The following is an 11,512-nucleotide window of genomic DNA, read 5'->3' as shown; positions in this document are numbered from 1 at the left end:
ATAACTGTTGAGAGACAAATGCCCTCAAACACCAAACACCTACTACAAAACACGGGGTGGCCACAGGGGGTGCAAAGCCTCGTGGGCTGCATTAACACCGCAGAAGCGGAGCGGCGCGGCGGTTCGATGACCAGAGGGTCCAGTTTTGCGAGCAAGAGAACAAAGAGTTTGCGTTCCTAGAAACCCAAACAAAGACTGATGTGTTGGGGTGCGAGCTTTCTCTCGGCGGCAGGTAGCTACAGCCGCGACAAGGGTCGCTGCAGTTGTAGCTAAATAATATCATCGACGCATTGACGGTGGTGGATAGATAAAAATAAATTATAATAATTATCATAGTTCAATGTCCTGATTAAGAGCTTAATTTTTACGCAACAACCTTATATCAGACAAATGTGCTTTATGGACAGATTTCACGTTTAAGTCCCTACCACGTGCAACACTTGGTTTTTAGCAAATTTCCCTATAGGAAATCAATAGTTTCTTAGCAAACGTATTGACTGTTCACTTTTAGTTTCTGCCAACAGTGGTTGGAATTTCATAACAGTGTTTGTTTCCCATGTTAATCTTATGGAGAAATACGAAACTTTAAATGACCTCTGGGCCTCACTCTCTAATTATTTCCCTAAGCAGAAAGTTTCCTGCACAACTTCACGTTACGCTCTTTCCAATGATACCAAAAACATGCCAATCGGTTCAGTAGTTTCGGAGGAGTAATTGTCACAAAAAACCTGCTTGCGTATTAAAAAAGTAATAGATATACTGTTATAGTGTCCCTGTTGCTGTTTTCTTTTTAGTATATCAATTCATCCAGGCTCTCTCTCTTTTTTCTATTGTAATATTTGCGCCAACCCAAATCCAAATCTTTATAATTAATACGCTACATGAAACTTTGTCGGTTGAACTCCTCCGCCATTTCTTAACCGATTTTATCCATTGACGTCTCATTGGAAAGAGCGTGTCGAGTAGATTTGCAAACTGGCCTTACATTTATGAATACATCCCTTAAGCTCTGCCCCAGTGGCTTTAAAGGTTCCCATGTTTTCCTTATGAAGAACATAATTGTTTACATTTTGATCAGCTGTATAATTTAATTGCTGTTAATTATCTTTCAATTCAACGAAACGCATTGGTTTCATTTACTGATTTTGGTTGAATAGAAATGAAATAAATGTACTACTGTACTTTAATTTACAATTTAAATAATCGAGAAAGCCTTGGCAATTTGATATATTTTACCTCCTATATAATGAAGAACACCTACAGTATGAATATTCCCACAAAAAATGAACAAGGATGTTAGTCGAAGTGTTACTATTTTGTAGGAAACACGGACTTAACTTTATGATTATTGGCAAAGGAAAACACTCTAAGGCTGAATTAAACTGTTACGGCAAGGACATTAAATATATGTTTTATTAAAAGTCAAAAGAGATTTTAAAATAATATGACTACATCCAAAAAACTTTAAAACAAAAAACCATCTGAACAATATTAGGCCTTTCAATCCTGCATTTTTTCAGGTAAATTTATCCATTGAGTATACACGTTTATAATTGAATATACGTGTGCTCAATTATATAACATACGTTATAACAGTAACTAGCCAAATTATTGCCAATTGAAGCAAATACAATTGTGATAGAGAGGTTATGCAGACAATCAGGCAGTTCTTAAGTAATGTAAACAAAATGTTATCGTTGTAAAAAAATTACAGAAATTTGTAAACGTACTGGCAACAATGGGTAGTACCATGCAGACTACATTATCATTGACGAAGATCAACATGGACAACCTAATGCGGCTATAAGTGGGAAATATTTGTAGAATACACTAAAAAACTAGATCAGCTGTAGAAAAATGATAAAATATTTACAAGAAATGTTGATTATATGGAACTGTTAGGTACGTGATCTATGAGTTGAGTCTTTTAAACTCATCGGAAATTATGACTTTTATTAGGTTTTAAATAAGTTATTTGTTTTTAAACAACTACCGTAGGTACTTTACTTCTTCGCAATTGCTCGATTTCGAGCAACATGTACACTTGTAGTGAATGTTTCATTTCAACCAAGTGTTTGTAGCAAACTGTTTGTCAAACTTCCATTACTATCCAAACTATCCATTATTTCGTAAACTGCCCATTAAGGTCGTAATTCATTTCTAAAGCGAACTTTCCATATACCTAATGTTAAAAATACCTTAGCTGTACTTATTTGTTTGTTATTCTTTCAATTTATTTCCTTATTAAAATAAGTGTGATTTTTTTGTATTAGGTACTGTATTCTGTGTTAAAACATGTAGCACACGGAATGGTTGATATCACCCCATTTTTCAGGATTCTCTACGGAGAAAATTCGTTTGAGTAGGTTGGTGTATGTCTCAAATCAAAGAAATAAAATGACTCGACTTAAATTACTTAACACAGGTTATCAGTAAGGCATATAAGGTTTTCTTAAGTTCTCGATTCTGGAAACACTTTGTTGCAGCATGTTACCTCGAATTGAAGCAGATCGTTTAGCATTCATTAGAAGTCATCAGTTAAAACTGAGAGCAGAAATACCGGTAATGTAAGTGAGCCTTGACGACGCAAATAGAGATATTTAAAATTAGTTTCTAATAAGTTTTCAAACAACTCTAAGATGTAACTAAAACTATTCGAATTTAAGCTTAATGTTTTTCTTGGCGTTATGTTTCATACTATGCGGCTCATTGAGCCTCACGGGTTCTCTAGTACTATACAATAATTGAAAATATGATGTCATTTTGAAAAATTTTACAAAACCACAACATAGCAGTAATAAATAAAATATTATTAAAAGCAACAAAAATTAACAATCCATTGATTAAATGAATGGTAAAGGCGTTCCTGTTATCCCACAATACGGCGGAGTTTGCAAAAGGTATACTAGTTTTTGCAGGCGTTGTTTCGTATGGTACTCAGCCATACATATACAATAAGTGCCGGCTATGTATAACAAGCTTTATTTTTACATTGATTTCCTTGTAAAATCAAATAACTCAATTGTTAATATAAGTGTAGTAAGAAGATTCGTTCACTCATCTATTATTACAATTAATACAATAATAGCATTCCCCAAAAATTTAAGTTGCCTTTTTTAAAAATAAAACTTATTATTATATCTTCTGGCTAAAAGTTTAATTATCGTTCTGATTTTAAAATATTTATTTAACATTACAAAGTTTAAAGTAAATCATTCACCTACTATAGGAGGGTTTCGAAAAGGGTAATTAACTTCAAAAAATACAAAAGGATTTTTTTTTTTCTAAGAAAATAAGCAGAAACCAGATTTATTTATCTTAGTAGCAAAAATGCTATACAAATTTAAAGCACGGGTTACTTTTGTATTAGTTTTACTCTTATCCCATTTAAATACTATAATAATGATAGTATCAATAAACAAATGCATATTAGTTATGTAAATGAGACTTTGTCCTGACCGCACCAGCCTAACAGATGCGTTGGCCACTGGCAACAAGGTCTACCGGCAGCAAACACGACTACATCCCCTTCACCCGTCACGGAACTGGTTCAGCTCGGACATTTCGCACCACCAATCGTAGGTCAGGTTGGTGGTCGTAGACCTTGTTGGCCGCGGACCTTGGCGCGTCCCCCTTGCTGTAATTTACACTGCCAGGACTAAGTTCGAAACTAGGATTTTCGTGTCTAGATTTGTCAGTATCCCCCACTCTTACTACAACATTCTCATTTGTAGGTTTCTCAACCGACAATGTATGATCTGAGTTATTTTTCATTTCACGATTGCTACCATGTAGGCCTAAACCATTTGTACTCCTTTTACCATTTCCATTACTTGTCTTGTTATTCTGGTTAACTTCACTCAATTGAACTGAGTTTGTCATCTGCAACTTCTCAGCCATAGTCTGAGAATTGATAGGCCTAGGCCTAGTCTTAACCAAACTTTCAACATTGTCAATTCGACAATTAGTCAAATCATTATCTTTAGCCAGTTTAGTAACCATTGTCAATAATCTACTTACTGAATCGTGCAGTGAAATATACTCATCAATATCACCTGCCTTGTTCACCAATTTATCAACTCGAATGGAGCATTCCTCACAATACCATTTGACATGCTTGGATACCATAGTAATACCATTATACATGTCCAAATCAATTTTTATGCAATTTGGGTGAAACCATTGTCCACAAAAACCTTCACAAAACAATCCACAACCATCTCCCGGTATAACTGATTCACAAACCGCACACGGTGCACATGACTCATCATTCTCGTTGTCGACTTCGACTGTGACTGTACCACTTTCGGTCTCCAATTCTTGCATCATATTGATTTCGTTCTCCTTTTTTTTCTTCCGCTTTTCAGTTTTCATTTTTTAATTTGATTTCAATAATTTTCCAACTACGCAATGACTAAAAATACAATAATTCGTACTTTTTCAACTACCGCACATTAAAGAAAAGCTTAGTCAATCCGCCATCTTGAAACTCTTCTCAAATTGAAACTCTTCTCATTGGCTACGATTTATTTAAAATTATGGCAAACTTCGTAAATTCATTAACTAAATTGATTTCTGTGATGAATGAGTTACAAACATTACTTGGGATATCATTATAGCTTTTTAGTGGGGGAATTGAAGCTTTTGTTTCATAGCTCAGGAAATAAAGTGCAACTGTTAAACCATTCAAATCTCCCATTTTCCGAATTTCCAATATTTTAAGTAGCCTTATGTAATGGTGATCTTAGTGTAAATGAACTGCAATGCACATAGTTTTTTTTTTTCAAATGAAAGTGTATAACTTTAAAAGATAAATGCTTCTGCAAACGTGTATATTTGTATACATTACAAAACTTGTTATACACCGTTGTTACAACGAACATCATAAATTTAATCCAAACTACAAATACATTACTATTTTCCTAATATTCACCCACTATGACAAACAAAAAGACACGAAATAGCTAAGAATTGTATGTTTTTATATTCGTTGTTCTGTAGTTTGTTCCACTTTAAGTCCCCACCGGGACAGCGATGTAATCAAAGTTGACTCTGGAATGTAATTACTGGATAACTTTGCTGGCTTTGGCCAAATCTTCATTATACCCAAGCAAGAACAACATTCTTTATCCACCACAGTTGGCTTTAAGTAAATGAGATGTCCGAGTTGTACTTTATACAGCTGTTCAAAGTGATTGTTTATGCGTAATTTATAGGCCTACGTTAGTAAATAAAAAGTTCTTCTAATGTAAAACAATAATTTAATTTAACAAAACTAGAAAATTTATTTTCCTAGCACTGCATGGAAATTATCACATTGGCATACCTGTAAACAGTGCGCAAAATAGCTCATTGCCGCCCTAGAGCGAGAATGAATCATTCCCACTCCCTAATCAGCTGATTTCATTGTTGGCGTTTCTACACCAACCCCAGCTGCAGATCCGGTAAGCAAATTATGTAACCTTAAAAAACAAACACTGAATTACCAACGTGTATTGACCTACTAAACAGTTTTAAAAACTCGTAATTTATTGTTGCATTAAATTAACTGAAAATTCAACCGCATCACTTTATGCCCGCGTTCAGACCCATGTAGCTGGCTGAGACCCAAATATTGAGCGTGTTCAGCTTCCCTGCAAAATACATAACTTTCTATCTGTCCCAAAAGCTCTCAAATAACATAACTAAGTGTTCCCAAATATCGAATTACTATCCGATTCTCCCCGTTTCATTCCGTTACTGGAGTTATTTTTTGTATTTGCATTTTTAGGGTTTCTGATTTCAATTAATTATAAATAAATGATGTTGGAGTTTTAGGAGGCACCTTTAAGGAGTATTTGAAACCAAAGAGAATACTTTTTAAATGTGAGATAATTTATTCATCATTATAATTAAAGGTTAAAATATAATAACTAACCTAAGATCAACTGACTATTTGTTAACTTATATTGTATAATTATTTAACTACAAATTTGTTTATTGAATTATTAATGTGACGTCTAAATGGTAAACAGATTAAAATTTACCTTAAAAGAATAAATTAAAATTAGTTTAAGTCAGCGAACATACTCATACTCATACGGTCTATCATTCTATACAACGTTCTATATAACTATGAGGTTAGTTTTTACTCTGTAATTTTGTCATTCATTATAGGAAAATAATAGTTAACATAAAGAAAATATAAATCGGACCATTAAATAACAAAATGGCAGCTAAAAATGATTAACACAATGGTTATTAAAAGTAATTTTGAACCGCCATTTTGTTATTAATAGTCCGATTTCTATTTTATTTATGTTAATTGTTATGTGTCGTCAAGACCTGCAAAATGATACCAAACTCGACTATACCTGCTATTCGAAAATTTTGAGCTACCCCCACTACTCACGCCTAAGGGCAACATTTTAAAAACCGACCGTAATTATTGTAGCAGTTCATATCCAAACACATTGCTGCAAACTGATCTCAAATATCTCAAATAGTTAAAAAGTTAAAGGGGGTGGGAGTTAATTTTTGGCCACCCCCATGGTTATTTGAATTAGAAACGTTTTAGGGTGCCATTTTGTTATTAGTGAGCCAATTTTGGTTTTATTTATGTCAATTTTATGTTTCGTCAAGACTTATAAAATTATACCAAACTCGACTATACTTGTCATTTGAAAATGTTAAGCTACCCTCTACCCTCACTACCCCTAAGGGCAACATTTTCAAAATTGACCATAATTATTGTATCCCCTCATATGTATGAAGGTTCTTGCAAACAGATTTCAAATATTTTAAATGATTGAAAAGTTAAGGGGAGTGTAAGTTACTTTTCAGCCACTCTGTAAACAGTTTTAAAAGACTATACTCGATACCCGTACGTAGTACAGGCCAATAGTTCGTTATTATAAAGATTGAAAATTACAATTTAAATGAACAGAGCTAGTTTTTAAGAATTTAAGTACAATTGTATTAAAAGTTAACTGACATTTTGGTAAAAAGTAAGATTTATAAATGTTTTGTTCGATAATTTTCAAGAGAATATTATCTTTACCTGCGTTTGGCACTTATTATTTTTTTTACTTCTAAAGACTTTAAAACTTCCAAAAGCTACTAGATCATGTAGTACGCTACATTTAAACAAGTTGGTGGGTTTAATTGAGGGACAAAATGACGTATTAAACCATCAATGTCTAATCACTTGAACATCTGTTGTAACTCAGCTTGATGGCGCCACTCAGCAAATTGACATTCTGTGGCCTACAACAAACTGATGTCTTGTTGTGAGGGATTCAAAACTTGTGTATACTACACAGATAACTCCTTTAAACAATTAAATTACTACTAAGTTACTGTGTTACTGGATAGGTTGAATACTAAATGATCAAATAGCTGAATCGCTAAGTTACTGGTCCATAGGTAAAAGAATACTGAAATGAGTCATAGAATCACTAAGTTGCTATATTTTAAATTTCAAGATTATAAAGTTTGTGGTTTTTAAGAAATTGAATTATTATACAGTATATACCAAAATGTTTATTTACTGAATCAACAAATTTAGAAACAGTGAATTGCTTTAATAAGCTCAATATTATTTCAAAATAAAGTAATCGAATGTTGTAAACTACTTGATTTAAGTGTTGAACAATTAATTGCTATAGAAATCTGTGTTTTACTAAGTTGCTTCAATTAGCTTCATTAGTTACAGAACTGCTTAAACTCTGTAACCTAGTTATGGATTCGTTGGGTTTTCTATTTATTATTATTATTGTACTACCCTTCACTACTAACATTTAATTAATCCATAGAACTACTAACCTTCCTAATCATTGAGCTATTGAATGCTGAATCGTTTCTTAAGCATTTATGAGCTACCTAATCACCTATTTTTTTCAATTTACGTGTTACTAACTAATTAATTCGCTCCAAAGTTAAATGTCCCAGAAATTACTTAATTCTATTCTGTATTATTGTATTTTTCCAATAAAGAACTACCATTTAAATTTTATATAAGTAACCAACTGAAGACAAGTAAAATAATCAAATGACCTAGTAATTTTATGATTTTCTATTTTTGTAATTAATGTTTGCTACTACTATAGGTATTCCAAATATCTATCTTAATTTTCTAACAAATTTAATGGGTTAATAGCTAACTTTTTACCAGAATTTTCGATTATTAACTGCCCATATGAGATAAACCCCTTAAAAACCAAAAACTTTCAAAGTAAAGCTTTATCAATGAACCGATAAACCAATAAGCTGTTTTAAATTCAATCAGTCAAATTGACATGGAAGTGCAGCTAAATTTGTTATTTTTACGTTTATCAATAGTAATACCTTTGTGAAACTTTCTTTAGTTGTGTAAAGTTAAGGATAGTTACTTTTGCATTACAATTAAGTATTTATAAACAATATAAACGTGAAGAATGCCAACTGACTTTTACCTCTTAGCATATAGGTGTGGATAAAATGTCTAACATAAAAAAGTTTCTAAGATTATATTCATGTTCCAATGTTTGAGATAAGGAAAACACCAGTCCTGTAGCGAAAACAGCGGTAAACATCTTACAGAAACATTTTCTTTCTTTCGATGGAGGATAGAAAATTTTGCAAGACAGTTAATGGTATGTCTGTTGCCATGGGTACGGACCCAAATTGATAGTTGGGGCTCTCCCACCCCTCAACCAACACATTCAACCACCCATTTCCTTACTTACCTATTTTTTAGTTGATACTACTCTATTCAAAGCACATGTTTTACTATATTTTATAAAAAGATCGCGAGCAAATTTTTCATTAGTTAAGTAGTTTTACCTTAGGCTACATGATAATATGTACCAAGATCCGCTCTAAAATACATATATCAAAATCTTAAAATAGTATCATATTTCAATAATTAGTTAGACTTCAAGTCATTCCATTTTATCCCCTTTCCACCTTTAATTTACCTACATGCTCTTCAAATATTCGTAGGCCGATTCAATTAAGATAAAGAACAAATTATCTTAATATAAATAAAAAAAGTATGTATACAATTGAGTTTTTTGTTATTTTTACAATAAGTAAAGGAAGTCTTCATGAACTTTTGAAACAATGAATTATAGAACAGTTTATCATCAAGAGTTGATTGAAACTTGAAAACGTTGGTTGGTTCAAGTAATTTTTTTTAACTAATCAAAATTATTTCTCATGTTTTTTTTCTTAATGAATATAAATATTTAAGCGGTTCAATCGTAGAATATATTTAGCCGATTTATAACCGACTTTATAGCTAGCATTGTTATGTTTAACGATGCGGAAAGAAAACGTCACATTGAATATCGCTTTATCCTGAAATGACTAATGGTTTCTCAAGTGCTTTGGAAACATTTGACTTTCATCGTCTATTCAATTTCAGTAAACAATTTAAAGATGTGTCCCAGAGACATGCGATTTATACATTACATATAACGCGAGGTTGCAGTTTTATTTCATCAGTTACGAACTTTGTTTTACATATGTTTACGTTTTAATGGTTATACTGTAGTGGTTTGCACGCCGCTCTTTATGTATTAAAACCAAGTTTTCGTATGTTAAATTTTTACACTTTGTTTTTGGCTTGTCCTTAATGCCAAAGTATTGTGACAACCTTAAACAGGCCGACGAATGGAAACACTCTGAATAATACAATCCCCACCTTAATTCTACCTACACGTACATTAAACATTATAAAATAACAAAGACATGTTTTCAAAGTCGTTTTTCCCAGAAAGTGATAAAACTTATTAATTTAATGACGTTAAAAGCATTATTACCTTTGGGTTTTAAGAGAAGTAAAGTAAATGAATTCTACAATAGGAATTGTTGGATGTTGAAAAGAAAACATTTCATTACGTTTCCATTTACCAATCTATTCCAAAAGGAAATGTGTTTACTTATTGCATTATGAACCTTTTTTATTTCCTTGCCTTTCAGCGCAAATTAGTATAAAATTCTAAACAATGATTTGATTGCTTCTTTAAGCATTTACGTGTACTCCTTCTTTACAGCGCGGGCATTTTCTAGGTGTGAATTTCTTTTACAAATGTTACTTATTGTTAGGAAAATTAGGGCATTTTTAGAATCGTGTAGACATGTAAATAGGCCTACATTATATAAATACGTTTTGTAGTCTTGGAATCATGTTCACTGCCCTATTTAGTGATAACAGGATAATTTAAAGTATATAATTACAAATGTTTACATGGGTGTTTCTAAATTGCGGATAATGGACGGTGGCTGGGCCCGTGAGTCTCTGACCCATGTGGATCTGTATGATGGCTGCTACAACTCTGGACTCTCCACAGTTCATCCATGTTGTTTGTTGTGTTACAGAGATGCGGATGGACGGTGGCTGGGTCCGTGAGTCTCTGACCCATGTGGATCTGTATGATGACTGCTAGAACTTTGGAGTCTCCACAGTACATCCATGTTGTTTGTTGTGTCACAGAGATGCGGATGGACGGTGGCTGGGTCGGTGAGTCTCTGACCCATGTGGATCTGTACGATAGCTGCTAGAACTCTGGACTCTCCAACGTATATTCATGTTGTGTGTTGTGTTACAGAGATGCGGATGGACGGTGGCTGGGTCGTTGAGTCTCTGACCCATGTGGATCTGTATATGATGGCTGCTAGAACTCTGGACTCTCCAAAGTACATTCATGTTGTGTGTTGTGTCACAGAGATGCGGATGGACGGTGGCTGGGTCCGTGAGTCTCTGACCCATGTGGATCTGTATATGATGGCTGCTAGAACTCTGGACTCTCCACAGTACATTCATGTTGTGTGTTGTGTCACAGAGATGCGGATGGATGGTGGCTGGGTCCGTGAGTCTCTGACCCATGTGGATCTGTATGATGGCTGCTAGAACTCTGGACTCTCCAAAGTACATTCATGTTGTGTGTTGTGTCACAGAGATGCGGATGGACGGTGGCTGGGTCCGTGAGTCTCTGACCCATGTGGATCTGTATATGATGGCTGCTAGAACTCTGGACTCTCCAAAGTACATTCATGTTGTGTGTTGTGTTACAGAGATGCGGATGGACGGTGGCTGGGTCCGTGAGTCTCTGACCCATGTGGATCTGTATGATGGCTGCTAGAACTCTGGACTCTCCACAGTACATTCATGTTGTGTGTTGTGTCACAGAGATGCGGATGGACGGTGGCTGGGTCCGTGAGTCTCTGACCCATGTGGATCTGTATATGATGGCTGCTAGAACTCTGGACTCTCCAAAGTACATTCATGTTGTGTGTTGTGTTACAGAGATGCGGATGGACGGTGGCTGGGTCCGTGAGTTTCTGACCCAAAGACCCATGTGGATCTGTATGATGGCTGCTAGAACTCTGGACTCCCCAAAGTACATTCATGTTGTGTGTTGTGTTACAGAGATGCGGATGGACGGTGGCTGGGTCCGTGAGTCTCAGACCTATGTGGATCTGTATGATGGCTGCTAGAACTCTGGACTCTCCAAAGTACATTCATGTTGTGTGTTGTGTTACAGAGATG

This window comes from Macrosteles quadrilineatus, unplaced genomic scaffold, assembly GCF_028750875.1.
Source record: "Macrosteles quadrilineatus isolate MER2022 unplaced genomic scaffold, UCM_ALF_1.0 Scaffold_5__1_contigs__length_97177068, whole genome shotgun sequence".
NCBI lineage: Eukaryota > Metazoa > Arthropoda > Insecta > Hemiptera > Cicadellidae > Macrosteles > Macrosteles quadrilineatus.
Note: the sequence above shows the minus strand (reverse complement) of the source record.